At 47.8% G+C, this 26660-nt stretch overlaps 1 protein-coding gene across 3 annotated transcripts in view; it reads left to right on the forward strand.

The window, feature by feature from the left end:
• The window catches only part of PLXNA4 (plexin A4), a 424868-nt gene that overhangs the window by 15256 nt on the left and 382952 nt on the right, over positions 1 to 26660 (forward strand). The window contains exon 1 of one of the 3 annotated variants that reach the window (XM_016148740.2): positions 10979 to 12848. The exons of the other annotated variants lie outside the window; for them this stretch is intronic. The gene's annotated coding sequence lies outside the window, so the exon portion shown is untranslated. Of the gene's footprint in view, positions 1 to 10978; positions 12849 to 26660 lie in introns of those variants that run through there. 3 annotated transcript variants of the gene reach the window in all.

The raw sequence follows: 26660 nt of genomic DNA on the forward strand, positions 1-26660 counted from the left end.
AGTGTAGAATCACTCTCCAGAAGCCTGTGTGTGGCTCAGGGTTCTATTTCCTGGAAGCTTTCCCCTCCTTACCTTTTCTCCCTGGCTGGAGTTTCACAGGCTGCTTATTTTCAAACTTTTTCTGGAGGAGGGGGGAGGTAGTTGGGGCTCCAAAAGGGCTTTTCCACAGTTCCCGTTTGGGGATCAAAGAACAATTTATTCAGGGCCCAGTTGTTGTAGGAAGAAGAATGTGAGACCCAAATAATGAAACATTATTTTGGAGTCGAATATAAATATAGCAAGATCCCACGTTTCTATAGCTGCCCCTTGCTGGGGTAACTTGTCGGTCAACCTGGAAAGAAGTGGAATAAGCTTGTACTCTTTATGCAAGATCATCTATTCAGAGTGTCCTACAAACCCAACAATGGGAAAAAATATGTTGGGAGTCTTCCAGAGCATGAGGGGAAAGGAGTCAACATTCTTTCAAACAAGAGGGCCTCAGTGCTGGTCACAGGATTTGGTTGGTTCTGTAAATCCTAAAGATGGGTGCTGAAATTAAGGGCTCTCTCTGCACCCCCCATCTTTGCTGTTTTCAAACTTCAGCTCCTGTGAAGGTCTTCACCTAGGCTGGGGAGGAGAGGAGCAGACGCCCCGGGAGGGAGGTTGTGTTCTGGCTGTGTGCTGTGTGATCTGCCCTTTGATTGATTGAAAAGGGTAGATGGAAGAAAGCGAAGCTGTCACAATGGGGAGAACCCAGTAGGGGGAAGGAACATCATTATCTTTTTAAGAATGGTGGGGGTGTGTACACACACACACACACACACCCCGAGATATGTGTTCTCAAAGTGCCCAGCTAGACATACGTGGTCAGCTCGTCCAACCATGTGTGACAATGGGACCCACCTCTGTCTTCCGGGCTGTGGAAGAGCTGGGACACTTCCACACACGTGCCCCTTGAGAGCGTGGACAGGGAGGTCCCGCGTACGCTAGAGCAGCACATGGCTTTCACCAGAAATAGTGAACGCACCAGTGAGTGGCTCCCGGGTAAACATTCCCTCACGGGAGCTGGGGGAGGCAAACAGACGCGGTAGGGAGCGCCCTGAAATGTCCGCGCACCTTCTGCAGAGACTCTGCTCCTTTCTCTGCTGCCCTCTCTACCCTCTTTCCTTTCTCACGTATTTGCAGTCTCGGGATCTGTCATTTTAATGCAAAACTAGCAGTCTTTATGCTGGTTACAAGCTAAAGATTTTTACACGCGGGTTCCAAAATTCCCCACACTTTCTGCACTCAGCGTTGGGTACCAGTTTGGATTCTAGGACAAAGCAGGCATTAATTAACATCTGTGCAAAGCTGGGTGTACATCATCTAATTTTTTCCTGGCTCTCTAGCCCAGCCCTGGAGCATGTCACGTTGTCACTCTCCCCCTCTAACCACTCCTCTGTGGTCTTCCTTTTAAGTTCCCTGGGGTCTTCTCACTCGGAAAGGAGTTGCACTAGAAAAACCCCAACCGTGAAAAATGCTTCCTTTCGCAAACCCTTGCTGCTGCCAGGCTGTGCTCTAGGCGGCTCTGCTGTGAGCATGAGGCGTAGGTTGCCCACGAACTGTTCTGTCTCGCCCAATCCGGTACTCACTCTCGGGCTGGCCCCTGTCCTCCCAGGACTTCATCCTGGATGCCCACCGACACTCGGCAAACATTTCCGGAGGAATCCGACGAGGCCGCCAACTCGTTTCCTTTTTCCTTCTCTGCACCTCTCCACTGCCTGCTGCCGCTGCTCCCTGCAGATGGGGAAGTCTGCATGGCAGATTCTGCCTACACTTGGCCCCCTGATCCTTTTAATCACAATGACGGCTGCTGGGAATTAAGTGGGGGCTTTCTAGGGAGGCAGCAGTTCTGAAGTGGGGAGAGAGCTCAGGGGGCGGGGTGATTAACCGTCCTTAGCTCCTAGTTATCTGCAAGCTTTGATGCAAAGAAATTGCAGCCAATCTCTCTCCTCCTAGCCAGTTAGGAGGCATGTTTTAGCCACTTCTCCCCATCCTTACCCAGAGACGGCGATACACAGATAATGCCACCCCGGAGACCTGTAGGAGTGGCTCTATGGCGGGCGGTGGGCGGTGGTGGGGCGGCAGCCACACAGGAAACTGCGTGATTCAGGCTGCGATTTGTCTGTGCAACAGATGTGCCATTAATTTTTAGGATCTACTTTTCGTATTTGTGTCCGGTACTACTCGATGTGAAACCGGTTCGGGACCTCGGGCAGTTGAACAGGTCTCGTGTCCCTCCCTTGACACCCCCCTTCCCTCTTCCCCATGCCCCCTTCCTTCCTCCTCACGACCACTTGCTAATCCACCTCTCGGCTTTGTGAGCACATCCGCCAGCCCGTTCGCCCTCAAATTTGTGGCAGTCCAAGAAATCAATATAACATGAATTTAACGACAGCTGGATGATTAAGTGTTATTTATATTTAAGAGCGGCATTTTAAAAAGACATCGTGCTAATAAATCACAGGGCTGTTTGGGAGATGAACATGATTAGGGTAATTGCCCTATAGGCTCTGTTGAGCAATGCTTGGTCCACACAGAGCCCCGCAGACTCCACCTCTTTAGAAGCTGCGAGCCCTGCTGATCCCTACCCGGAGTTCCCACCTGGTCCCCTCCCATCCTGGGGGCTTACTCACTCCGCCTTCTCCCCTCCTCGAAGCCCAGGCTGTAGCCCTTCCGCTGTGTCAGGAAGGCAGAGTCAGCAGGGAGACTGAAGGGGGCTCTGCTGCGAAGTGGTAAGAGATGGATCTTAAAAGCGAAGGCAGGCAGGGGGTCCTAATTCCCAGAGCAGAGGCCTGCTTGGTCTGAAGTAGCTTTGGAGGAAAAGCTGCCTAAGTTCCAGGGTGAGTCTGTGTGAGCCTCGGACCCTGTCTTGTGATCATGTGACATCAGCCTCCCCAAGGAAGAGACTGCATGGACATTAAGATTTGTTCTTGTGAAAGCAGCAGAATGAAAAAGAATAATAATTGATGATGATGATGGTGGTGGTGGTGGCTGATATTGGTGGAGCACTCTCTCAGGTGAGGCATCGTTTTAAGCTCTTTGCACGGGTCGGCCCCTTTCCTCCTCATGACAACCTAGAGGGGCAGTTACTGTTACTCTCCCCAGTTCCTCCATGGGGAAGCAGATGTCGGAGGGCAGGGACTTTGTCCAAGATCTCTCAGCTGGTGGGTGGCGGAGCCAAACAAATAAACTGACCCCCTCCTTATCACTGTGCTATTTGCTTCCTTAAAATATGCAGAGTATGTTGCCACCCCCTTTGCAGGTGTGGGGGAGAGTGTGCCCTGGGAAGTGTAGAGTACCTGGTTTCTCCCCTGGACTACTTCTGTGACCCCAGGTGATTCTGTTTATTCTTCGAGCCTCGGTTTCCCCATTCATCAAAGGGGGCTGAGTCTTATCCTCACTGTCGATGGGTTGTGAAATTGCACAGATCATTCTAGCAGAGTGCTGTTTCAGAGGATGACTCTTGCCTCATTTGGCAGATGACTTTGTCCATTCCCTCTGGGAAAAACTAAGGAGGAGTGAGTAAGCGAGTGAGCGAGCAAGTGAGCAAGTGAGTCCTGACCCCTGCTTTCTGTTCTGTGAGGCTGAGTCTTGTGCTGATAGGAATCTAGTTCTTCCTAGTGACGGCTTTTGAATTTGCTGGCATTATGAAAACGACACTCTCATTTAATCCTTCAAGTCACCCTGAAACGTGAGGATTATTCCATTTTTATGGTGTAGGAATTAAGCAAGGCTCCAGGATGCTACCTGGTGAATGGTCGTTCCACTCGTGGGGAAGGATGCACACAGTAGGTGCTCAGTTATGTATTCATTCATTCATTAGCTCTCAGGTTCCCGATTTCGGAAGCCAGAGGCAGGGAAGGAATATTTGCTTGTGGATGTCATACCATGCTGGGTCTATGTGATAGAGCGGAGGTTCCTTGGAAGTTGGTGCGAATGGGCTGTGTGTGGGGGAAGTCATCCTGCAGCACTTAGCATAAGTGTAGCACTTGTTAGGAATTATTCCGAATCCTGAGGGATGTGGGCGGTGAGGCCCAGGCGGACAATGGACCAGGTTGGGTGCCACCACATCTCAAAGCCAGATTTCAGCTGTCTGAGTCTGTCTGTCTGGTGATCCTCTTGTGGTTAGAGTTTGTTTGTTTTCTACAAAAGATAAACTTTTATCGTATACATTATTGATTTGGCTTTTCCTCTTCACCGAATTGAGTGAAGGTTCTTCTAGACTTGAGGTGGCTAGAAGGGGCACGCTTGGAATCCCATCACCTGCCCTTGAGGGCAGCAGGAGGAGGGGCTGACTCAGCCGGATGCGGAATCCCGCTCAGACCGATGCCCACAGGTGCATGAGAGACCTTTGGGCATCCTCGCTTTGCTGGCTAAGCTTGGCCGAACCCCTTGCTCTGCATGGTGCCTTCTCCACGAACCAGGATTTGCAACAACAGATTGGATTTTGGAATGTTTTGTCACTCTTGCACAAAACAGATCACTAGCTAAGAGGATATCGTCTCTGCAGTCGATGATCTGAACGCAGATGAACTGAATCAATCCACAAGGTCTTACAAGCAAGAATACTTTCATTGGGAAGAAAAAGTCGAGGAAGAGGTCATTGGAACTGTCGGAAAGGAAAACCAGAGCTGCTCGAAGGCCTTCCTGGTCTTCACTCGAGATCTGTTTCACACCTGACACACTCAGTGCACTTGGCTCATAGGAGCCCAGCCGGATTCCTCTCTTGGTAGCGTACAGTCTAGGACCTGAGGATGAGCAAACCATTTCTTGGCTTGGGCCTAGAGGTCAAGAGGAGGGAAAGTAAGCAAAGCAGGGTTGGCCAGTTGTTCCTCCTCTTGTGGAGGGAGTAGACGGTAAGAGGAGGGCATGCTAGAGCAACAGCTATTGGGTTGTGTATTTGGACCAGCGTGAATGGAATGTCAGCTCACCTTTCAGAGTTAGAGGCCACTTTCCCCTGCTCCATCTCAGACCTGCTTCTTGAAGGTAAACCTAAAATAGTGCAGAATTTCCCAAAGTATATTCTGCGAGAGTGAATAGGTATTGCACACACAAAAAGTTTCCATGGCCAAATAAGTTTATCCCAAGTATAAAGCAAAGCTAAAGAGGGTCCTCGTTGCAGGACTTCTCAGAGCCTTTGCACACACTAACATGGACTGTGAAACCACAAAAGGTAGATATTCTCTGTTGTGGCCATGGGAATCTCTCGAGAAATATTGGACAGGCTCTTTCATTTGTCTGCTCTTGGCTAATAAATGAAGGAGTAGACCCTACAATAAAAAATTCAGTAGGACTTTCATGTTATACACACAAAGTACCAGATTCTGGTGATTATGTAGTTTCTAGGGTTTCAAACAGAATTCTGCCAGATGGGCAGATAGTCCACCTCCAGGCTCAGGATTTGCCCCTTGTCCTTCCAAGGCAGCAGAGAGGTTCTTAGACAGAAATGAAGTCCAGGTAGGTATATATTTTCTCAGGTTCCTAGACAATTCTGGTATGTTGTCTTGGTTAAAAAGCGCTAATATTACAGGAAAAGCTAGACGTTGGAGACAAATAGATGTAGATAATCTCAGCTCTGTCAGTTACCAGCTAAGGGGTCTTGGGAAGAATCAGCTTATGTTTCAGGATTACCATTGATACAATAAAGGGGGTTAGTCTAGGTCAGTGATTAAAATTAATTTTTAAATCTATATGCCGGCAGAACTCTTTATTACAATGAAATTTCATATGGAACTCTAATGGACAGGACTATTCTCATCAAAGCCAGGGGGGTTTGGGGGGGTGCGCTGGAGCCTTGCACCTTGGCCTGAGTTCCCTAGAAGGCAGAGCCTGAGGCAAAAGCTGATGAGGTGACACTTTATCAAGGGTGGAATCCCAGGGCAGCACAAGAAGGGGAAAGGGAGGAGAGGTAGGGAAGGAAGAGAAATGGAGAACATATCCCTGAGCTGGCCATGGCTTCCCAGGGAAACGCAGCTCGTGGCTTGGTTGCTAAGGCTGTATCCAGCTGACGGTGTGTTATGGGAAGAGGCTGGAGGGCAGGCACAGCCAGCATCCGTCAGCTGGGTCCTCCCCGTGTGCTGCAGCTCCCTGGGCACCACCCCACGAGGTGGGGACACCCCCTCCCTCTGGGGTTGTGACATTATGTCAATCTAGAGCCTCTGTGGTCAGGCCCGTGGGCTGGGGCTTATGCGGCTCCCCCCACAAAGAGCCTGATAGTGCTACAGCCACCAGGTCCATTCTTCACCTGCAAGGAAGAAAGGCTCAAGGACTTTAGGACCAGAGGAATAGTGTGAGCTGTCCCTGGGAGCACTGTGACAGGGAGTAGGGTGCAAGTGGCTGAAGCCCAGAGTCAGGGCTCGGGGTGACATGTCAGATGGGGCCAGGCAGATCCGGGTGGTTTCAGAATTATCATTGATAAAATGAGGGAGGAGTTGGTCTAGGTCAGTGATTTAAAAAATTAGGGATCTGGGATAATGGATTCCACATAAGGATTCCATACATGGTTCTTTAGAGCAGAGTCAGATAGAGAACCAGGGAAGGCTCCTCCCATAAAGCATCACTCAGCCCCCAAATTCATGACTCTATGGCCACTGTAGCCAACCGCACCATGGGTTACCCAGTTGAGACCCCTGATAGAAATCACATTAAGATTGGGTTGCAGTCAGGTTTCCAGAGACTTTCCTAACTTTTAGCTCTTACCAACCAAAGCAGTGCCTTCCACATGTTGGTATGTATCTCAGACGCTTCTGTTTGCGATGGCTCAGGGGACGGGCACAAATGACCTCTGCCTCTCTCCTTGTTTTAAAAACTATTACAAGCATCGAAAGATAAAGCAGCAGGGGGCATTTCTGCATAAGATATTTTCCATAAGTAATTACCTCTTGCCAGCTCCCTGCGCCACATCTTTTTTTTTTTTTTTTTTTTACAACTCTTCTGCTCTGAAGCCCCTCTACGATCAGGCAGGCAAAGGACAAACGGTTGCCCTGCGCTCATGCCCCTTTTTCCCCCACTCTCTTTGCCATTAGATACTGACCCTGTCTTCCCCTGCATGCACTTGCCCTTAGCTGCTGACTGATGCAAGCGACTCACTGATGGGACATGTGTCTACATTAGCATGTCTGTCTGAGATTTCTGGATCCCTGAGGGTCAGGACCAGCCCCTGCTTGAAGCAGTCTCTTGTGTAATCAAGAACTTAATTCATACTTTTAAATAATGGTAAAGAAACTGCTGCTGGCAGTAGCGATGACAACAACAGTATTGAAATGATTTCTTTCTTTACGTTTGTAGGTGAGGGGCACCATTTCTTACTTCTCTCATATACTCGGTGCCTAACCTAGGGCCTATCCTACTGGAAGCAATCAATAAATATTTGCCGAGTAAATAGAATGAACGAATGGAGCAGGAGAGGCTGACGACAAATGGCCTATAAAGGACAAAACTCGGGAAGTGTGAACCAGCTGCTATGGCAGGTGCCTACTTTCTGGCAGGGTTTAAACCACATCAGGGCAGGTGGCTATTTCAGAGGATTAAGAGGAACCAAGCTGAGAGCAGGCCGAACCTGTCGATCACACTAGAGTGTCCTGGGTGATGGTGCTTTGGGGACAGGTAAGGTGCAGTGGCCTATTCACACTGATGCAGTTGGAATTGTTAACTTGCGTTCCATATACAAGTAAAACTCGCTGTGGGTTTAGGTGCCAATAAATTGCGGGCAGGGGTGGATAAGCAAACCGCATTCCCCAGAGCATTCCAAAGACTAGTTTCTCCATGGCATAAGCTGGTAACCCTTACGAGCACCTTATGCTGTGTCCTCTTGGAGACTCAAGATGCCCATGAAAGGCTTAAGATTACTGCTAGAGAAAAACCTGTTTGTTTATTCTTAGCCAACCACTTTTTCAGCTTATTTGGCACTGGGATCCCTTTGTGTGGGTGTATTTAAACCTGGAACGAGTAGTCAAGAGAAAGCATTTTGGGAGACGCTGGCCTTCAACTGGAAGCTTTCGGATTTGAGTTATTTTAGAAGAGAGAAAACAGAATGAATCTACTATACGGTTAAAATGGGGACCTGAGAGGTCCTGCTTCCTGAAGAGCTGACTTTCTCTTGTTCTTGTCATTTGCTTTCGAGGATCTCAGAAATGGCTGCGAATTGCAGTGAGACTTTGGTGACTGTAGTGCCTTCAGATGTAGATTTTCTAAAGGGATCATTTTAAGGAGTGTGATTGCAGCTTTGACAGGTTTGTGGAAATGTTTCCAAAAAGTAGCACTTTTCAGTTGCACATAATAGACCAAGATGGATGTTTGCAAAATATGTGAGTAATGACATTCACCTCAATATATTTTTCAGCTACACTTATGGAATAAGAGCCTTCAGTATAGCTGGCCAAGATAAATGTTCTGAATTAACTAAGAAGGTTGACTTATTGAGACACAGCTCCCTAAATTTTGGATGGCTGGAACAAATTTTCTCCTGGGAAAGAGAATTTGCTACCCTGGAGAGGCTGAAGGTACCTCTCCTTGGTGACCTGGAGAGCAAAGTTAGGAAATGTCCCATGGGATGCATTTCACCACCCAGTAGTCTCACCTTATACGGGAAATGATGTGTGTGAGAGTTTGGGGTGAGGGGGGTATCACCCCAGTGGTATTTGGGTTTGGATCACTTGGGGACCTTGGCTGATAACCCGCGTGTCCAATTACAGGGCTGTGGCCATGCTTTGCCCCAAGCACCATGCTCCTTTCCAAAGTGAATAACAGTTGCTCACACACACACTTACTAACAAAACTCCCCTGGCACCCATTCGTAAAGCCCTGCACTGATGATTCCATCAGCATTAAACTGTTTGGTGACGGAGTTTAGAATTATAGGAATCGTAGAAATGAATTAGCAGTAAATCAAGTCCCAGATGAGTTTGAACCCAACTGCAGTGAATTTTAAATTAAAAATATCTTGCTATGATGAAGCAGCTGTAAGTCAAGCACTGGAGGAGCTCTGTCACTCTTGACTTTGGAGACGTGTGGCAGTCACCCTTTGAAAGGAAAACCCCGACACCGGCTCGTGTTGATTCCCAGTCATGCTGGGAAATTGCCACTTCATTTCTTCTTCATAAACTGTTGGATTTTTCGCCCCCCAAGGAATCCTATTTGTAGGGGCACGGCAGAGCTCTGGGAACAGGGCAGGTGGGAGCTGGCTCAGGCCCAGGGGGCACCGTTCACGGCATCCTTTTTGGTCCTCCTCAGGAGGAGCCATGCGAAGGGCCATTTGGGTCTGCGGGTGTCGTGTAGTGTATTTTCCCCTCTCGGACCATATTTGATTCTTCTTTCTGGGGGATCTGTACAGAAAGACAACAAAGAGAACACTTCAAGGAGGCTGCAAGACTGTCATGTTGCAGTGACAATTGCAGTGTAATAAGAAATCATTTATGTAAGTTACGATGCCCTCTGAATGGAGCTTGTCGGAAATGTGGCTACAGCTTCTCAAGGCCTATTTTTCCCCCTGCAAAATAATCCTGAGGTTTTAATTTTCAGAGCAATTGAAGAAGTATTATGTGCTGGCCAGGGAATAGGGAGACCCAGCTTCTAATCTTAGGTCTACTGAATCTCTTTCAGCGAGTTCCCTCTCTGGGCTAGGCCTCAATTTTTCTTTCTTTAAAGCCACAATAAGCCCTTGCTGTTCCAGACCAGAAGCCCAGGAGGTGACGATGAATGTGGCATGCATATTAAAGGGCCAGGTGAGCGCCAGAAGAAAGATTCCATTTACACACAAGGTCAGAGAAAATCAAGAAAGAGAGAATGAAGCTTAAGCTTAGGCCTCTCACCATTATACACCTCTTCCAGCTCCTGTGTGTTTGCTGGTGTGGTGAAGAGCTGTAAGTGATAAAAGCAGCTTGCGGAGGGTCAGAAGGGAGAGTCTGTGTGAGCTAGCAGGGGCCTGTGGGAAAGGGCGGTTCATGCAGGAGCCAGAGGCCTGCGTGGGAGGGGCGGTCCTGAGCCCGGCAGTAGTAGTAGGTTAAAGTGGGGACTGTGGGGAAAGCAAAGGGGTCATCAATTCCCTTTGATACCTTTCTTTTCATTTTGCTTCGTATGAATATTTACCTATCTTAGAGAGGTAGATGCAATGTTATGACATTTTTAACCAGATAATCAATTGATCAATTAACTAGTCAATTTAGTCACTATTTATCGAGTGTCTACTATGTGCTTTATACTATGAAAGAGAGGGGTTGTACTGAGATGAAATACCTAGTTTCTGCCTTTAGGGAGCTCACTTGGTGTGGCCACAGCACACGTTTAGTAGATGATATAAACGCAGTGTGGTAAGAAGTGAGATCTGTGTATGCAGAGCGCACCCTGGAAATATATAAGAAGGGGCACCCATCCAGATATGGAAGGCAGGACACAGGAGGGTCTCCTGGAGAAGGAGGAGGGGACATTAAACTGAGCTTCAAAGGGTGTTCTGAAGGGCTAGTGGGATCGGGGGAGTGGGATCGGCCTCGTGAACTCATGAGGAAGAGGTGATGGGTGGAGGCAGCAGCGTGGACAAGGCATGGCGAGGTGCGAACACACAGCACTTGGCGACCTGCAGTAGCTCAGGGCAGAGGTGGGAGGCCAGGCTGGATGCGAACGCAGGCAGAGGCTGGGCCAGGACCACGGGTAAGTGTCCAGCTACGAGTTTTTTGTGGCAGGCCTTGGGGATTTCCAGAGTAGAAAATCAACAAGACCAGATTCACGTTGTGGATAGATCCCTGTGGGGGCTGCGTGGAGAAAGAATCAGAGCGAAGCTATTCTGATGACATAGGCAGGCATGGCAGAGGGCTGACCAAAGGCAGAGGCAAAGGAGAGAAAGGGACCGACTTGCGAGAAACCTCGGAGTTAGAGCTGACTGACGGTAGATACGGCAGTGATGGTGGTGGGGAGTAAAGGGAGTTGGGGGCATCTTGCAGGTGTCCAGCTAGGGCAACTGGTGGAAGGTGACACTATTCACTTACCTACAGATTTCTAGATCAAGACTCGGTTGAGGGGCAGCGGTGGAGGGAGGGGAATGTGTTTATTTCTGGACATGGCAAATTGAGGTACATATGGGATTTTCAGCTAGAGGTGACCAGGAGGCAGCAGATATATATGGCTCTTGCATTCCCGGCAGCTTCATCTCAGAGCTCACTAGGCTATTTACTTCTGTCCCCGTTTGTAGATTGAGGAGTTCATTCTGGGATCTGGCAGGAGCTTAGTAAAGAAGCGAGAAGACCCACATGTAGATTTTTTTACGTTTTCAATTGGTTCACGTTTTGAATTACACATATGGTTTTGCTTGAGATGGTTCTGAACACATCCAGGCATTCACCTCGCTTTAGGAGATGTCCACTATTTTTCAATGGGGGTGGAGGTGGGGGGAGGTGGGCAGTTTGAATCCTGGGCAGATGGTTATGGAGAAGGCTTGGAATAAAGGCAGGCTTAGAATTCGGCAATGGAGAATGAGCAGGCCTTTGTTGTGGGCATTAGCTTGTTCCGTTTCTTGGTGCATGCACCCCATTTTCACCGAGCACAAACTCAAAGCAGCAGGGTCTGGTGAAATAGGAGGTGATTAATTTTCGACCTTGCCCTTCGGAAATAATGTCTTGTGTGTCTGGTGGTAGGAGCCAGTCTGTCCATCAAGGCCTGCAGTAGGATCTGACCACTAGGTAAATTTTACTTCGTCCAAAGTGCGTTGAAAAAAAATTGGTATTTTTGAATGCCTTTGGGTGGGACAGCCCCTCTCCAGGTCCTGCTCTCTGTTCATCCCTTTGCTTCTGACCTTTAATGTGAAGGTATTTGAATTAAAATGCCAGCCAGCAGCCTAGCACCTGGCAGGTACTCAAATGGTGCTTAGATAGGTGCTGAGATCATCTTCTCAGCCTTCTCAACACGTGGAAACAAGGAAACAAGTTAACGTATGTGTCAAGGGCTTTGCATTCTGCAGGGAAGCTTCGGAATTTAGTAGCCCCTGTTACTGTACTGGCGGGACAGGCAGATGTGGCCAGTGGCAAAGCTTTCAGGAGCTCTGTGCTCTGTTAGTGTGTTTGTACTGTGGAAACACGCCATTTGGCTTGAACAGAGTGTGGAGAGGAAAATGCCCAGCGACTTCAAGTTTACCCAGACCTTCAACCCCCTACTCACCTGCGCTGCTGTGGAATGGAAGGTCGCCAAGCGGTGTGGGGGCGGAGGTCCTCAAATAGTGTGATGCGACCGACTCTCTTGGGCACAGTGTAGACTGGTCTGTAGGATCAGGGATTCTGGAAATTCAGCCCCAAAGAGTGTCTTTAGCTGCAAAATTGCAGTGCAATTTCAAGTGAAACAATGGATCTGCTCTCTCTTCTCTGGATTGCTCCTGGCTATCTCAGAGCTGCTGATAAAATTGGCTTGTACTGCGGGCTCTCTTGTGGAGAGGGGGACAAGGGGGCAGGGTAGGTATTTTTGAGCTCTGACCTTTCAAGAGCACCACGGAGATGACAGAGTTTCTGTTCTTCCCTCCTCACGCCTATGTACCCAGAACTTGTACATTTTATCAACAGCACTCAGTACCTAATTCATTTACACAGCTACACTTTTAGCCTCAGGGAACTCAGCACTTTTCCCCCCAGTTTATCTGGTGACAACTTGTTTCCTTATTATGGGGCAGGGCAGACCCAGGGTCCTCAGAGGGGAAGTAACCTAACCGCAATGAAATGTGGGCAGGACTAAAATAGAATAGTCCACACTGCCGGGGGCAGGTGTTTGGGACTCCACTACTACCTCCGCTGGGGGCGGAGCTCTGGGATTTGCGCGGAGACTTCCGGAAAGCTGCCTGAGTCTGGGACAAGGTAGGGAAGCCCCGTTGCTTCTGCTTCTCTATTATGCTGTCCTCTTATGTGTCACTGTACAGGCTTCCCAATGGCCTGCAGGTGATCAGATGTCCTCAAAGGAGCTTCTGGCTGTATGTTCAGATGAACATCCAAGAAAGGTGCAGATGCTCAAGGTGCTGACTGTGGGCATGGTGTCAGATTGCACAGAGAATCTTGGCTGTCGGCCCCAGGGCTGGGCGGTGGGGATGGGGAGGAGAGGGCGAGCTTTGCTAAACCCACACTTGATTTTCTGAAAAAAATGCTGCAGCCCATTTTACTCTGCTTCATTCCTTCTTCCAGACCCAATGCTTCTTGACAAATACTTAAAAATAAACTCGTTTCATATTTTTTAAAAACCCGTATTTAGATTTATGGCAGTCACTATGGAGTGAAATGGTATTTTCCTGGCCTCTAGGATTTGAGGTGCAATAGAAGGTCTCTTGTTTTCATTTGATAACGTCCACATTCGGAGTGTTCAAGAGAGCTCCAATAAGGAGCAATATTCCTCCAGCAGACGTTGTTTGAAAGGGTGGCATTTTTATTCCAAAATTTATATTCGCAAATTTTAAAAATCTTTAGGCCTGGAAAAGTTTTTACCAGCTTTCAAATTTTGCAGGTAGCCTTGTCCACATTCCAGATGTTTTCCAGGCCTGGATATTTTTGTGTCAAGATAGTGGTATACTTAGAGACTCTGTAAATTCAGGCTGCCAAGGATTTTTTTTGTAACAGACACTTTATCGACTGGCATTTTTAGCATGTACATCATTTAGTCCCATTTAGTCGCAAGCTTCTCGAAAACAGGCTACCGTCTCATACGCTTTGCAGTTCCCTTAGGACCCAGTATTTAGTGGCTTAGTTTTCTTTTCTCTCTCTCCACCTTAAACTTGTTTTTCTGAGCTTAAAAAGAGGGGTACCAGACTGGTCAGACAGTAGAGGGTATCACACATACTGAAACACCTGAAAATCCACAGGAGGTAGGAAGCAGCTTCGCCGGAAAGTCTGCACGCATCGATGGCCGAGTGCTGGTGTTTGGTCTTCTACTTAATCATCATTGCTCACCTACGGATTGTGACTAGAGTCTCAGTCTTGACCGCAGACCTACCCTGGTGTATGGGAGGCACATCGGAACTGCCGTTAGTTTCTTTCCAAAATAAAAACTCCTTTAAACTTGGCTGCCTCCCTGTTGCCTTTGGCCAGAAGGTTCTGAGGTTTCACAAAAGTGAAAAAATAAGAACGATAACATCAAAGTGAAATTCAAGGACATAAAGAGGTTGTTATTTAGGGGCACAAACGGGGTGACCCTTGGTAGTTGGTTGCCTGCTTGTTGTCCTCTTCCCCCCACTATCCTTCTATCTTCTGTGAAGAAAATCTAAAATTTCAGGCTTTTATCAACTCTCCTTCCACCTCTTTTCTCGGAGCCTCGCATCGGGGCTATGCTGGCAAGTCGGGTGTCTTTGTAGGGAATGGGAACCGCCCAATTTTGGTAGTGCGTGGTGGAGACCTTTCTCTTTTAATTATTTTCTACATTGATTGAGAGCGCATTGCTGCTCATGTGCCGTTAGGCCCGACTCCACATCTGACTTTGGGACTTAATGTGTGGAGAAAGTCAGAGTCCCCGGGAGGTGGGGGTAGCAAAGCCCAGTGTGAGGATTCCTCTCGGGTCAGTGTCTTTGGTCACAGGGCAGCTGTGACCTTAAGCTCTCAGGGAAGCTCCCCCGCCCCCACCCACTGGTTCATAATCGGTCTCTAAACTCATCCCACCATTCTCGGGTGTATATTTCACATGAACTTCTGCCATCTGGTGCTTTACCCATTAATATATATTTTTTAAAACCTAAAATTCGAACTGACGTTTATCACATTAAATTTCATTTTGAGTTCCCGTTTGGACCCTGTTCCAGCCTGCTCAGATAGTCTCGAACTATGTGTTGTTATCATCAATAGGGAAAGCCTTACAGTAATATTGCATGACTTCTCTTATGATCTCTCATTTGACCTTCACGAGTCCTAGAATTTGTCATCTGAAATTTGGTAAGCATAACTCTCAGTCTTCATTCAAATTATTGATAAAAAATGTGAAACTGCATAATACGAAGGACAAAACCCTTTGGCATGACATTTCCTGGAGAGCTTCCCTTGTAGGTTCGACCAATAACCATTGATTAAACTTCTTTGTGTCCTAGAAGAAATGGAGCATTGCGAACCCAGCATAAACTTTGGAGGCAGACAGACCTGGCGTTGCAACGGGGCCATTCCCAATGATCAGAATATCTGGAGTCAGTTTCCAATGATGGCAGGTAGATGAGAGCTATAGGCTTCCTCTTCTGCAACCCTCCAAACAAATCAGTTTCAAAGACTGGTATCACACATGCCAATCTTTGTTAGGGAGTAGACCCCAAAACAGTCACACAACCTATTCTTGGAGCTCAGTTACAAACACTGTTTTCTGTCCTTACCAGTGTGCCAGAGAATGGTTTTACAGATTCATTGAGAAAGCAGATCCCCCAGCCCTGCAGGTGGACATATGGGATATGTGGCCGGCAGAGCCCTCAGGCCACCTCTTTCTGTCCCCAGGGTATAGTACAAATATTATCATTTTCTGTGTGTGCTGGGAAGTAAAAAAGTTTGGGAAGCACTGATTTAGTGACTGTCTTAGTTTAGGCTGCTGTAACAGACAGAATACCATAGCTGGGCAGCTTAAGCAATAAATATTTATTTCTCACAGTTTTGGAGATTGGATGGGTTCTTGGAGAAGACCCTTTTCCTGGTTTACAGATTACCATCTTCTCATTATATCTTCACATGGCGGGGGCGGGGGGGTTCGGGGGTGGAAAGAGAGAGAGAGAGAGATCTCGAGTCTCTTTCTCTTTCTCTTATAAGGACAGTAATCTCATTCAGGAGGGCTCCACTGGCATGATTTAATTACCTTCCAAAGGCCCCAACTCCTTATATGATCAAATTGGGGGTTAGGATTTCAACATATGAATTTTGGAAGGATACAAATATTTAGTCTACAACAGTGACCCTGACAAGTTTGTTCGAAGGAAAGTTTACTTGAGACAGATATGACAATATTCTGGTTGCACGTTTCAGCTCACCTGCTAGTGGAATCAGAAAACAGAATCTTTCGAAATATGAAACACAGACCTTATGGGAGCCCTAGGCCAAGAACAGAGCCACAAAACAATCTGGGCTTGCTGGATTCTTGTGTCCATATGATAGAGATGCCTGGACAATCTTTCTAAGCAATCATCTGTCTTCGACACCACTTAATTTCCCATTGAAAAATTATTTCTAACATCTTTATGCTCTTGAATAAACCCAGTAGTGCTGATCGAGATAGTGTAGTTGAAATACTCAGGGTGGACTCTGATGCAAGTCTTTCAAAAGCCAACTCATCAACACTGTAGTATATGTTTTTGACAATAGTACTTCAGATGTTGACTCATTCTTGGGTGTAGATTAAAAATAACACACATTATTCCATGGTGTTTAAGCTGAAAGTCTCTTAAAGTAAATTATAGACATCATCCCTGGCTCCTTAGCTTTATGACATTGGGCATGTTACCTATCCTCTCAGATATTCAGATTCCTTATTATTAAAAAGGTAAAATAATACATGACAAGACTACTGTGACAATTAAGTGACATAACACACATGACTTGGCACATAGTAAGTACTGAATATTGTTGAAAATTATTGCTTGCTCTTCGGATACCTAAAACTTGTTAGTTATGCTTCTTGACACTCTGTTTTGGATTAAAGCACTTCAATTTTTTTGGTTTATAGTCACATCTGTTTCTAACACAGGGTTTCAGTGGGTCTACTGCCTTGAGGTTCTACAAGCAAATGGAAAGAGAAATAGGGCAGTTGGCTGGTCCCAGGGATCAATCCTGGTCCTCCCTCTAAGTAAGACCTCGTAAAAAAAGATTCAAAAGTGTAGATAGGGATTCCTTCATTTTTGGAAGATTCAGAATTTGCCCGAAGTTTAGATTTAACAGCCATGTTGATATATATCCAATCTGTGTTCAATTAAGCCATCCAGTTTGCTAGTTCACGCATGTAAAATACGTTGTTATTTTTTAGGACCTTCAGTGATATTTTAGATAATGTCTTTTTCTCGCTAGGCGATTGCGATGGTTGCTGTTTTTTCCAGGTTTACCACCCAGGACTCTAGATTTGCCTTAAGGGAGAGCAAGTAGGAGACACTTGGCTTTCGCTCAAGGCAGTGACTACCCATTAGTGGGTAATTATTGCCTGGCTCCTACCTGATTATTATGTCAAGCATTGCAGGATGGGGCATCTGCTAATGTTTCTCTGCAACAAAGTCGTAAATCTGACTTGGTCCATCAGAAATCAGGGGAGTTGGTCCCGTGCGCATGGCATTGGGCATACCTGGATGTGGCCGCTTGATTCAACAGGGGATATTTATGAAAACTGTCCATTTCAGCTGTGTTCAGTTCCAGGCCCTGTTTTTCTGGCAAGATAGCTTTCAACTAGATAGAAAAGGCCTCTGGGATTTTCCTGTGTGGCTTTCACTGTGAATGTCCAGTTATCCAATCAGAATCCTTTGCTCCGAGGCACCCTGGTTGTCAGAGCATGCCCAATCCCTTCAGCTACCTCAGCTCTGAAATCAGTAAAATCTCTGCGTGATGACAAACTCTTAAGCTTGGAACATCGCATTATTTCCAGCAACACTCTGGCTGAGGGAGGAAGGCACCCCTGGTTGACTGTGGAGAAATATGATTAGCCACTGTGTGGGGGGGGAACACACGCTTAGGGAGTCTGGGAACCTTCAGTGCATTGGTGTGTGGTGAAGATGACGGGGCCTCTGCGAACAGAGGATTCGGGCCAGATCTGCATGAGCTAGTCCTTCTCCTGCAAGAACACCATGGAGAGACCTGTCACTTCTCCCTTGTCCCCAGAAGGAAAGGAGGCACTGTGACCGCAGTCGCAGCCAACCTCCTTTCTCAAGCCCATCCGTAGTGACCATAGGCCCTGCATTTACTAGAACAGCTTTTACTTCAGGTGTTTTATACCATTATCAGAGCATGTGTCCTGATATTTTGGTTTGAAAATAATTGTTATATAGCTATAGATATAGATACACATATATCTGTATGTATACATTTAGAATATATATATATGTCTCCCTCCCTCCCTCCCTTCCTTCTCTCTCCCTCTCCCTCCCTCCCTCTCTCTCTCTCTCTCTCTCTATCTCATCTCCAAAGGGTATCCTTGGACAAATTTGGGAAGTTGTTGAATTTTTCCCTAAGCACTCCATTCAGAATGACGGTGCTTCCTTTCTACCTCTCCTTTTCTTGCTTTAGACAGGGCCTCCAGATATACTGTAGTTTGTGTATCCATGACCGAGGGGTGGGCGAGAGCTGACATTCTGCCCATTTTCCATTGGCCAAGCCTCGCCACGTCTCCTTGCTGAGTGAAGTGTTGCCCTTTTCTTCCACCAAGATGGCTTTGGCCAACCAGAGAGGATGCCTTTCTCTAATTCTCGTAGATGAGTGGGACCCTACTGTTTGAATCTTTTCCAGCCCCCTCTTCTGCTCTGTGCTGTCCTCAGAGGCCTCTTGGCCACAGGGAAAGGGAGGTGATGGAGGGGTGGGTTGTTGGAGGAGAGGGCATAATACTTGACCCGAAGAAACAAAGTTCCAATGGTAGCATTTTGGTGGAGGGAATAAGATATTGATTAGCGTGGGGGCGGGGAGGGACTTTTCTAGAACCTCTCAAACCAGACAGGGAGGTCCCTGACTACCAGCTGTATTACCTGTGTTTCAGGTTAGGTCTGGGGACACTTCATCTGTGGCCCCTCCTTCTGTATTTCTGTGTTTCTGTCATGAAGCTGTGCCCCTGAGCTGTTGACTGTAACCCTCTGGCTCTTCCCATGGGTCTGGGGGAACACTGAGATCCTTCCAGCAGTGTTATGCGCCCCTTGGGGCAAAACACCTTTAGTAGTAATGTGGAAAATAGCTCAAGGGCGGTGAGCATGCCTCCCTCCATGTCCCCACACTTCCTTTAATCTGTCTCCTCACTGGAAACGCTGACCTCATGATGAGCAGATTACAGGCCACACCTGGGGCTGCAGAAACAGCCCTCAGGATGCAGACTCTGCTTCTAGGTCATCCAGGTCATCTGGGTATGGATGTGGGTGCCAGAGATAGGTATTCAGAGCAGCAGGGTTTCTGTCTGCGAGGTACACCCAGAGAGACTGGCTTCTTCAGGAACCAGGATTAGGAAGAACCTTGTTTTCATGGCATAGGGTCCCCTCAGCACCCGGAAACCGTGGGCCACATATTCCATCCAGGGCTAACAAGCCAATCCCCTGACTCCTGGCAGGTCCACCACTAAGGGGACTTGCTGTGGTGGCAAGGCAAGAAGGCTTTTTTGTCTCTTTCATCTTAACACAACTTCCACTTCAAGTAGTATTACTTAGCTGGCGCTGGAGAAGGGGTTCAGGCACCTAATTGAGTTTGTACAGAAGGGTGTTACTCTTGATATTAAACTCCAAGGAAATGAAAACGCAGATTTCTTTAGTTCAGATTTCTGGGGCCCAAAGGGCTATGCCTCCAGATGGAGGAAATAGGACTGAAAAGAGTATCCATGCAAACCTGAGCTCCAGCAGTGATGGAGGATGGGGGGGGGGCGGGGGGGGGGCAGGAGGAAGGTAATCAGATCACCACTTCAGCTAGAAACCTCATACCTGCAAAAGAACTTCCTCTTCTCACCTTCCAGAGCCTTCCTGCTATGAGGTGTGTGCTACAGGAAATTGGGGGCTGATGAAGGAACAGGGTCTGCCCATTCCCATCCCTGGGGCTGTGTAGAGCTCTAGGCCCTTGGCCTCCCAGCGCCCCGTCTCCTGGAGCAGGAGGTACTTCTCACTACTCTTTATAGACCAGGATTTCTGAAGAGGAGGAAGATGACTAATGAAGAGCCCCAAACAAATAACCCCCATTGTGGCTGCTTGTTTAGAGCAAGCAGTTTGCTGAACACGAAATAAACCTGCCTAGCTTGTTATTTCTCACTATTTTAAATAAAGGTCTAGGAGCCCGATCTCCAGCACTGAGGTCCTGAGTAGCTTTCCCAGCTGTGATGGAGATGCGACCTCTGAATGGCTTTTCCAGCCCCAGTTAAGGTCCTCCCTGCTGGTCACATTCACTCTCACCAGGAGCCTTCCTGTCACGGGGAGGGAGGCGGAGCAAGCACTTAGCTTTGCATACACTGTCAACTCCCGGCTGCATCTCAGCTGCATGTGGGGCATCGATGTTTTTCCATGTCCCTCCTTAGCGAACCTGCTAACAAGATTCTTTCCCTCTCTCTCCTTCCCTTCACCCCTTTCAACCTGGCCCGACCCCTGGTCAGACCTTGATTACATGTCTCATTGATTCCATTCGGCTATGTATTAATACACTAATTAGTACGTTCATTGAGAGGAGAGTGACACCACTTTTTAAAAATAAATGTACAGAGGTGCGGGTTAATGGAAATCTCTGTTTGTTTAACGTAGATGTCTGGTGTGAAGAGGATTCGTTTTGGATGTTAAAAGGACACACAGGGTTCTTCCGGAGCTGAAATCGCTCTCACTGACAGTCACTCGCACCCTTTGAAAGGTGACACCTGGAATCATGTTGCATTTTCCTTCAGGGATATTAGGCAGAGAGACGAGAGGGTGACTGAGAGGGCACAGGACTGGCTGCACACAGTCTTTTTGGACAGCTGCGCTTGTGGATGGGGATGGCCGGCTGGCGTGGCCGAAGCACGTGACGCTACTCTGTAGGGCCGTCTGGAAGATTGTGATTAAAAGTCTATAAAGAGCAATTAGGGGATCGTTTTATAAACCATAGAAATATCTAACCAGTGTACCGTATACTTGAAACTAATAAAAAAAAAGTCCACGAATGGATGAGCATTGCTTTTCTATGATGGGCTTGTTCTGTCTGTTCCTGAGTTGCTCACAAGCGGTATATTCATCAGGGTATGCAAACTCTGTACCAAACAACGCGAAATATCAGCGGGTTCACCCACAGATGTCTAACGTGGGTTCGTACGTGAGGGGTTTTTGCCCTGTGCAGTCATTCAGGAACCAAATTCCTTCCATCTTATGGCTCCGCCATCCCTGAGGCTTCTCAGTTTCCCACTGGGACTTCTGCATCTGATCAGGAGAGGAGGAAGGAAAAAAATGTGTAAAGGAAGTTACAGAGCTGGTCTGGGGACAGGGACGCATTCAGGCCGACTTGTCTCCAAGCCCAGCGGCACAGGGACCGGATGCTGAGAGCCTCTCTCCACATCCAGGACCCAAGTGCAGCTGCGGCCCAGCCCAGGGATGATGCGGGGTGGAGGGAGCCTCTAGGCCACTGCCAGACCAGGAGAGAGCGTGGGTCCGGCTACGTACTTCAGATCAAAGCCGACTTTTCTCAAGAGGTATTTTCTAAGCTGGGTGGACAACAAAAAGGAATTGTAACTTGAAAAAAAAAAATCCAAGTAAATGAGAAGTTCGTAAAATCTCAAAGGGAGTAGATTCATGTTCCAGAAGTCTCTGGGGCAACATTTACCCTTTGGTTGGCCAGGCTTTGGACTCCTTGGCTAAGGACTAAGTGATGTCTTTGTGTTCCAGAGAGGAAGGCAGACTGCTGTATATGGAATGCTGGGAGCTGCTGGGGACCATGTCATTAAGGAATGGATTGGGTTCGAAAGAGAGGAACTTAGAGAAGATTCAGCATTATCCATCTTTCATGGCCCCAATGTTACAAGAGTGAGTCTTAACCAAGGGCACCATTACTATGGCGCGTGGAACCCCCCGCCCCCCGACCTTCTGCTTTCCTCCCACGATCTTGTCTTTCGGCTTTTTCCCCAAACCCATTGCAGCTCTATGTGTAGTTCTGGAATCCTTCATCTCACTCTCAGGTCATAAACAATTTCTGCTCCTGAGACTCTAGCTTATGGAAATAGCAATACTAACATGTAAAAGTGTATGTATAAGGCCGTACAGACAGCATCGACTTTTGTGCCAAAAGGCGGGGGCTTGGGGGGGATGGATTAAGAGAATGTCCATCGACGTGGAAATGGCCGAATAAATTACAGTACAGGGAATATTATACAGCATCCCAAAATAAAATCACAGCTGAACCAGGTGACTTGGAGGGCTTCCATGAGGTACTGTTGAGGAAGAAAAGCGTGTGTAACATGACTCTGTGTGTGTGTGATTCCGTGAGTGCGGAAAAACACATGGAAGGGTGCTCAGATGTCGGCATGCTCTTGGAGAAGGGAGGAGGCAGAGGTGCGGTCAGGGGAACAGGGAAGCCTAAAGGAAACAGGACTTTGGACTCCTTTAGTGCTGTAGGATGTGGTAGCTACGAAAGGGGTTGGGCAGAGAAGGAACCTAATTTGATTTATCCTTTTAGAAAGGTCACAGTCTTGGGGGTGTGGGGATGGCACGGAGGGGGAATAGGATGACTCTGGGGTTGGAGAATCATTCAGGGGCTATTACTGCAGGCCCGGGGAGAGGTGACAAGGGCACTGGAGTCCATGGGAGGGAAGGGAGGAGGGCTCCAGAAGTGGGTCAGAGGTTAATGAGCAGGTGGATGGTAATTAGATGAGGCAGCTGAAGGGCTTGGAGGACCCTGTGGGTGGTACTGCTCCCACACAGGGAGAAAACTCAAGAGAAGGAGCAGGTGTAGAAGAAACTGAGGGGGCTGGGTTTCGGTGGGCTGAGTTTGTGGTGCTTGCGGGACATTGAATGAAGACATGCAGGGTGTGGCGTGTGAGTGGCCTGGGGGTCAGCAGGAGAGGGAAGATCAAGGTCCAGATTGGTTACAGGATGGGGGGCTGCAGGAAGAGATGTGTCCTTGCAGTGACGGGACTGTGTGTTTTAAGCCCTGGGCCACGGTGTGATGTTGGGATCATGGGCAGGCAGAGGAGCTGGGCTAGCTCCTTCCTCCCAGTGAATCTCTCACACAGAACCTTCAGGGGCCAGAAGGGGCTAAGTGTGGGTAGCAGAACACAGTGCCTTGCAAATACAAAATAAACTCATATTTTACTCAAACCCAAATTATGATGATCTTTTAAGCCAGGGAGCTGCACTCAGATCCCCCTTAAGAGTCTGCTAATTGCCTCCCGCAGCTCAAGAAATGCTGACTGCCTGCCTGATGTTGCACTCCCCATACCTGCACGCCTTGAAGGGCCCTTCTCCAGATCCTTCCCAGCCAGGGAGATAGGGCCATGACTCCGAGGAAAACTTTCCTAATGGGACAAGGTTTATGCAGGGAGCAGGAGAGTGACTTACACTGCTTCCCCGTGGAAGGGCGGGCCCCTTGCTTATGAGATGCCTCGTTGCTGGGCATCCTGTCCCAGAGGACGGGTTCCCCTTCATGCCATCAGGTGGGGGTGCTGTGAGCTGCCACTGAAGACCCGCATTCCGGCCCTCATTTTCTTCCTTAGGGAATACACCCTCCTTCAGGGGCACTGCCCCCTCAGGTGCAGGGGTAGGTTATCACCTCCAGGCACCCAGAGGGCAAGAAGAGCAGAGCAAGGTTGTCCCGCACTGATGTGGTTCCCCAGGTCCCATCGGTGCTCCCAGACCTGGTCTTAGCCTGTCCCACCTGGTGCAGGGAGGACCCAGCCACCTGTTCTGTCTCTGCCCGTTTCTTCCTTCTTGACCTAATACTCTAACTCTACTCACATGTCCCTCCACATGGATGAGCAGAACATTTAGAAACCGTTTGAGGAAAAAATTCCCAGTTCCCGTGCTATTCCTTCAACACACACACAAACAAACAAATGGAATATTAAAGATACAGCAGTAACTTAACCCAAACGACAATTTGCATGATCACTGAGGACATCTCCTTGCAGTCAATTATATTTCGGCATTTTTCAGAACAAAGGGAGTCGTGGTTCCAGCAGATGGTCCTCCCAGAATCAAGAAAATCTGTCCACAGGGGTATTTTAGTGTCCACTCACTTTTCAGGTGTTCCCAGTGTCTGTGGTTCCAGGTTTCCAAACTCTTAGGGTTTCTGAAATTATCAAAGTCACTGGGCTTGGGGCCCAGGCACCACCAGTTCTGCAGTTCCTCAGGTGGTTCTCATGTGCAGCCAAGCTCAGAGCCATTTCTAGTGGTTGAACGAAGCTGGTCAGCTCTGCCTGAGACGCCTCAAAGGAAGTGAGCAGTGAATCGATAGTTCATGAGTGGGGAGATTAGGTTCCCTGGGATTCTGATGTTCATAGGTGGAGTGGTGTCGAGATACATTTTACTCATGCAAGTTAGGAAAAAGCTCATTGGTGTCTGTGCCCCATTTCTAGCTTCGGAAAAAGCCAGGTTGGGCATTTCTAGGAAAGCACAATAGAATTCTTGCTCTTGGTCTTCGATGAGAACATACCCAAAGTTGAGTCAGAACAGGTGTTTTGTGGACGGGTGGTGGGAACAGAACCCAGGCAGCTTGGTGTTCATTCAGCGGCAGGTTCTCCCACAGTCGTTTATTTCCAGGTCTGTGCCCCCTGTCTTAGACTCTCCCTGCCAAGCACAACCCCCAAAGATATACTAAATGATGGTACATTAAAAAAACCAAACAATCGAACACCTCACATGCAGTCGAAATTGCCCTAGGCTCATCAGCTTATCATAAAAATCCTCGGTCATCTCGAAGTTAGAATTAATTTTGCATTAGGATTTAATTTGGTTAAAGTCAAGGGCTAGGCGAGTCCAAACTCTACTTCCCGCTATGACAACTAAGGGCTCTTCAAGCCCAGGGCTGTCCGAACCCCACACAACCCCACTGAATGTGGGACGTGGCTTTCCTAGAAACCCCTTTGAGCCTTTCCAAAGCAAGGCTTTGTCTCTCTTCACTCTCTCTCCATCCACAGCCCTGGAGCGAAGCCACCAATTCAAAGGACTCTGTTTGGCTGGGTGTTTTCTTTGGTTTCACGTTTTGTTCAACAGCATTAGACGTTCTCATGCTCAGACTCCCCAGGGCCTTTGTGTGCGTCAGTGATGGCTTTCTGTCCTAATTTGGTCATGGTGATCTTGGGATCTGTAGTCGTGGCTACAAAGAGAGGTGCTCTCTAGTTTCTTGTCCTCCCCAGGGCTCATTGGCAAGCTGCTGCTACAAATGTCTGAAATACAGAGCAGCCCAAAGAAAAGAAATCCAGGCGACCAACAAACCCTTGTTACCTTTGGTACTAATTTGATTCTCCTGGTGGGTGTTTGTGAGGTCCTGCTGGCTTTTACCCCTTCCTTGTTTTCTCTGTTGTTCTGGAATGACTATCCTCTCATTCCTCTGCATGGTGGACAAATGAGCGAGGATCTCAGGGACAGCTCTGCCTCTCACCCCAGGAGGACCCTGTACAGAGCTTCCAGCCTCTCCCCTTGACCTCTGCCACCCACTTTATCGTCAGGCACACCTGCATGCATTCAGGGGGACCCTGGCAAAGAGACTGAAGGAACCACGTTGGTATAGAGAGGACATTTGTTAAGTGGCATTTAAAGACCTAGAAACTTAAGCAGAGGTGTAGATATGAGAAGGTTTAAGGAAGCGACATGCTGTAGGCTTAAAGGTAAAAGGCTCTGGGGTCAGATCTAGATTCAATTCATATCTCACCAATTCCCAGGTTGGCCAGGTTACTTAAACATCTTTGAGGCTACTTCTTCAGCCATAAAATTAGATGGTGCTATTTTCCTTGCAGGGTTAAATGAGATGAAGTATGTAAAGTGCTTAGCAGCAATAAACAGCCCAGAGCATGTCTTCCTTTTGGAAGGGATTTGAGCTTTAAATTATCTCTGTGAACTGGAATTAGGGAACATGTTGCCGTGGAGCCAGCCTGCTGTAAATCAGTCTACTATTTCCACAGAAGAAGTATTTGAAAAATAAATGTATTTTTCAGGCCACTTGTAACAAATTGGTATACTTTGGGGCTCTCTTTCCTTGAATAGTGAAACCATGCGGACCAGTTTGGCTCTTGACTTGCATATTTTCATTTTGTGTATCTCATGGGTCGAACCAGAGGTTCTCAAGCCCTGCTTATTCTAGGGTTGGCTAAGGCGTTTTTCGAAAAATTATATATTCCCTGGTCTCACCCCAGGAGGATTGAATCAGCATTGCCAAGAGTGGGAGATAGAGATGGGGAATTTTCTGGACAGGGTTTCCAGGTGGATCTGATGATTAGTCAGTTTAAGAAGCCCAAAGCGAGATCACTATCAATGGAGTTTCGGCGCACTGGTGGGGAAATGTTTCTGTCTCATTAAGGGTACCTCCAATCCCTTCCGCTCTGCTGCATATCATTCAAAGTAACTCAGCATTCAAAGGGTTACCAGGGTCACCTCCTTCTGTTTTTCAAGCTAAATAAGTGTCTGGTCCTGAATTCACACTGGCCCTTGTTGACCACAATGATACAATAGTCTAGAGATATTCTTACTAACGGCTTCCACTGGAATTCGGCTTTCACCGGGCCTTTTCAATCTGACCTACACGTTAGATTCCTTTCTCTTTTAGGTCCTACATCCTAGGAGCGGCGCATGGTGAACCCACTAGGGCTGGCTAAGGGGAATGAAAGGTCAAGAGCACCTCAACAAATTCATGCTGGTGTAGTTTCCTTTCTCTCTTCCCCCTTTCTAGTCTTCAGACTCCCTCGTAAGGACTCTCCCATCTGTGGGAGGTGTGAGGGGAAGAGGAAGAAAAGCACACGATCATGTGTGTTTGGGTGTCTCTCTGACCCTTCCTTGCCTCCCCTTCACTTTTCTGCTTGGATGGAAAACAGTGACACCCAGGCCACGGTGCTTCTGCTAA

This window comes from Rousettus aegyptiacus, unplaced genomic scaffold (assembly GCF_014176215.1).
Source record: "Rousettus aegyptiacus isolate mRouAeg1 unplaced genomic scaffold, mRouAeg1.p scaffold_m13_p_13, whole genome shotgun sequence".
Lineage (NCBI taxonomy): Eukaryota > Metazoa > Chordata > Mammalia > Chiroptera > Pteropodidae > Rousettus > Rousettus aegyptiacus.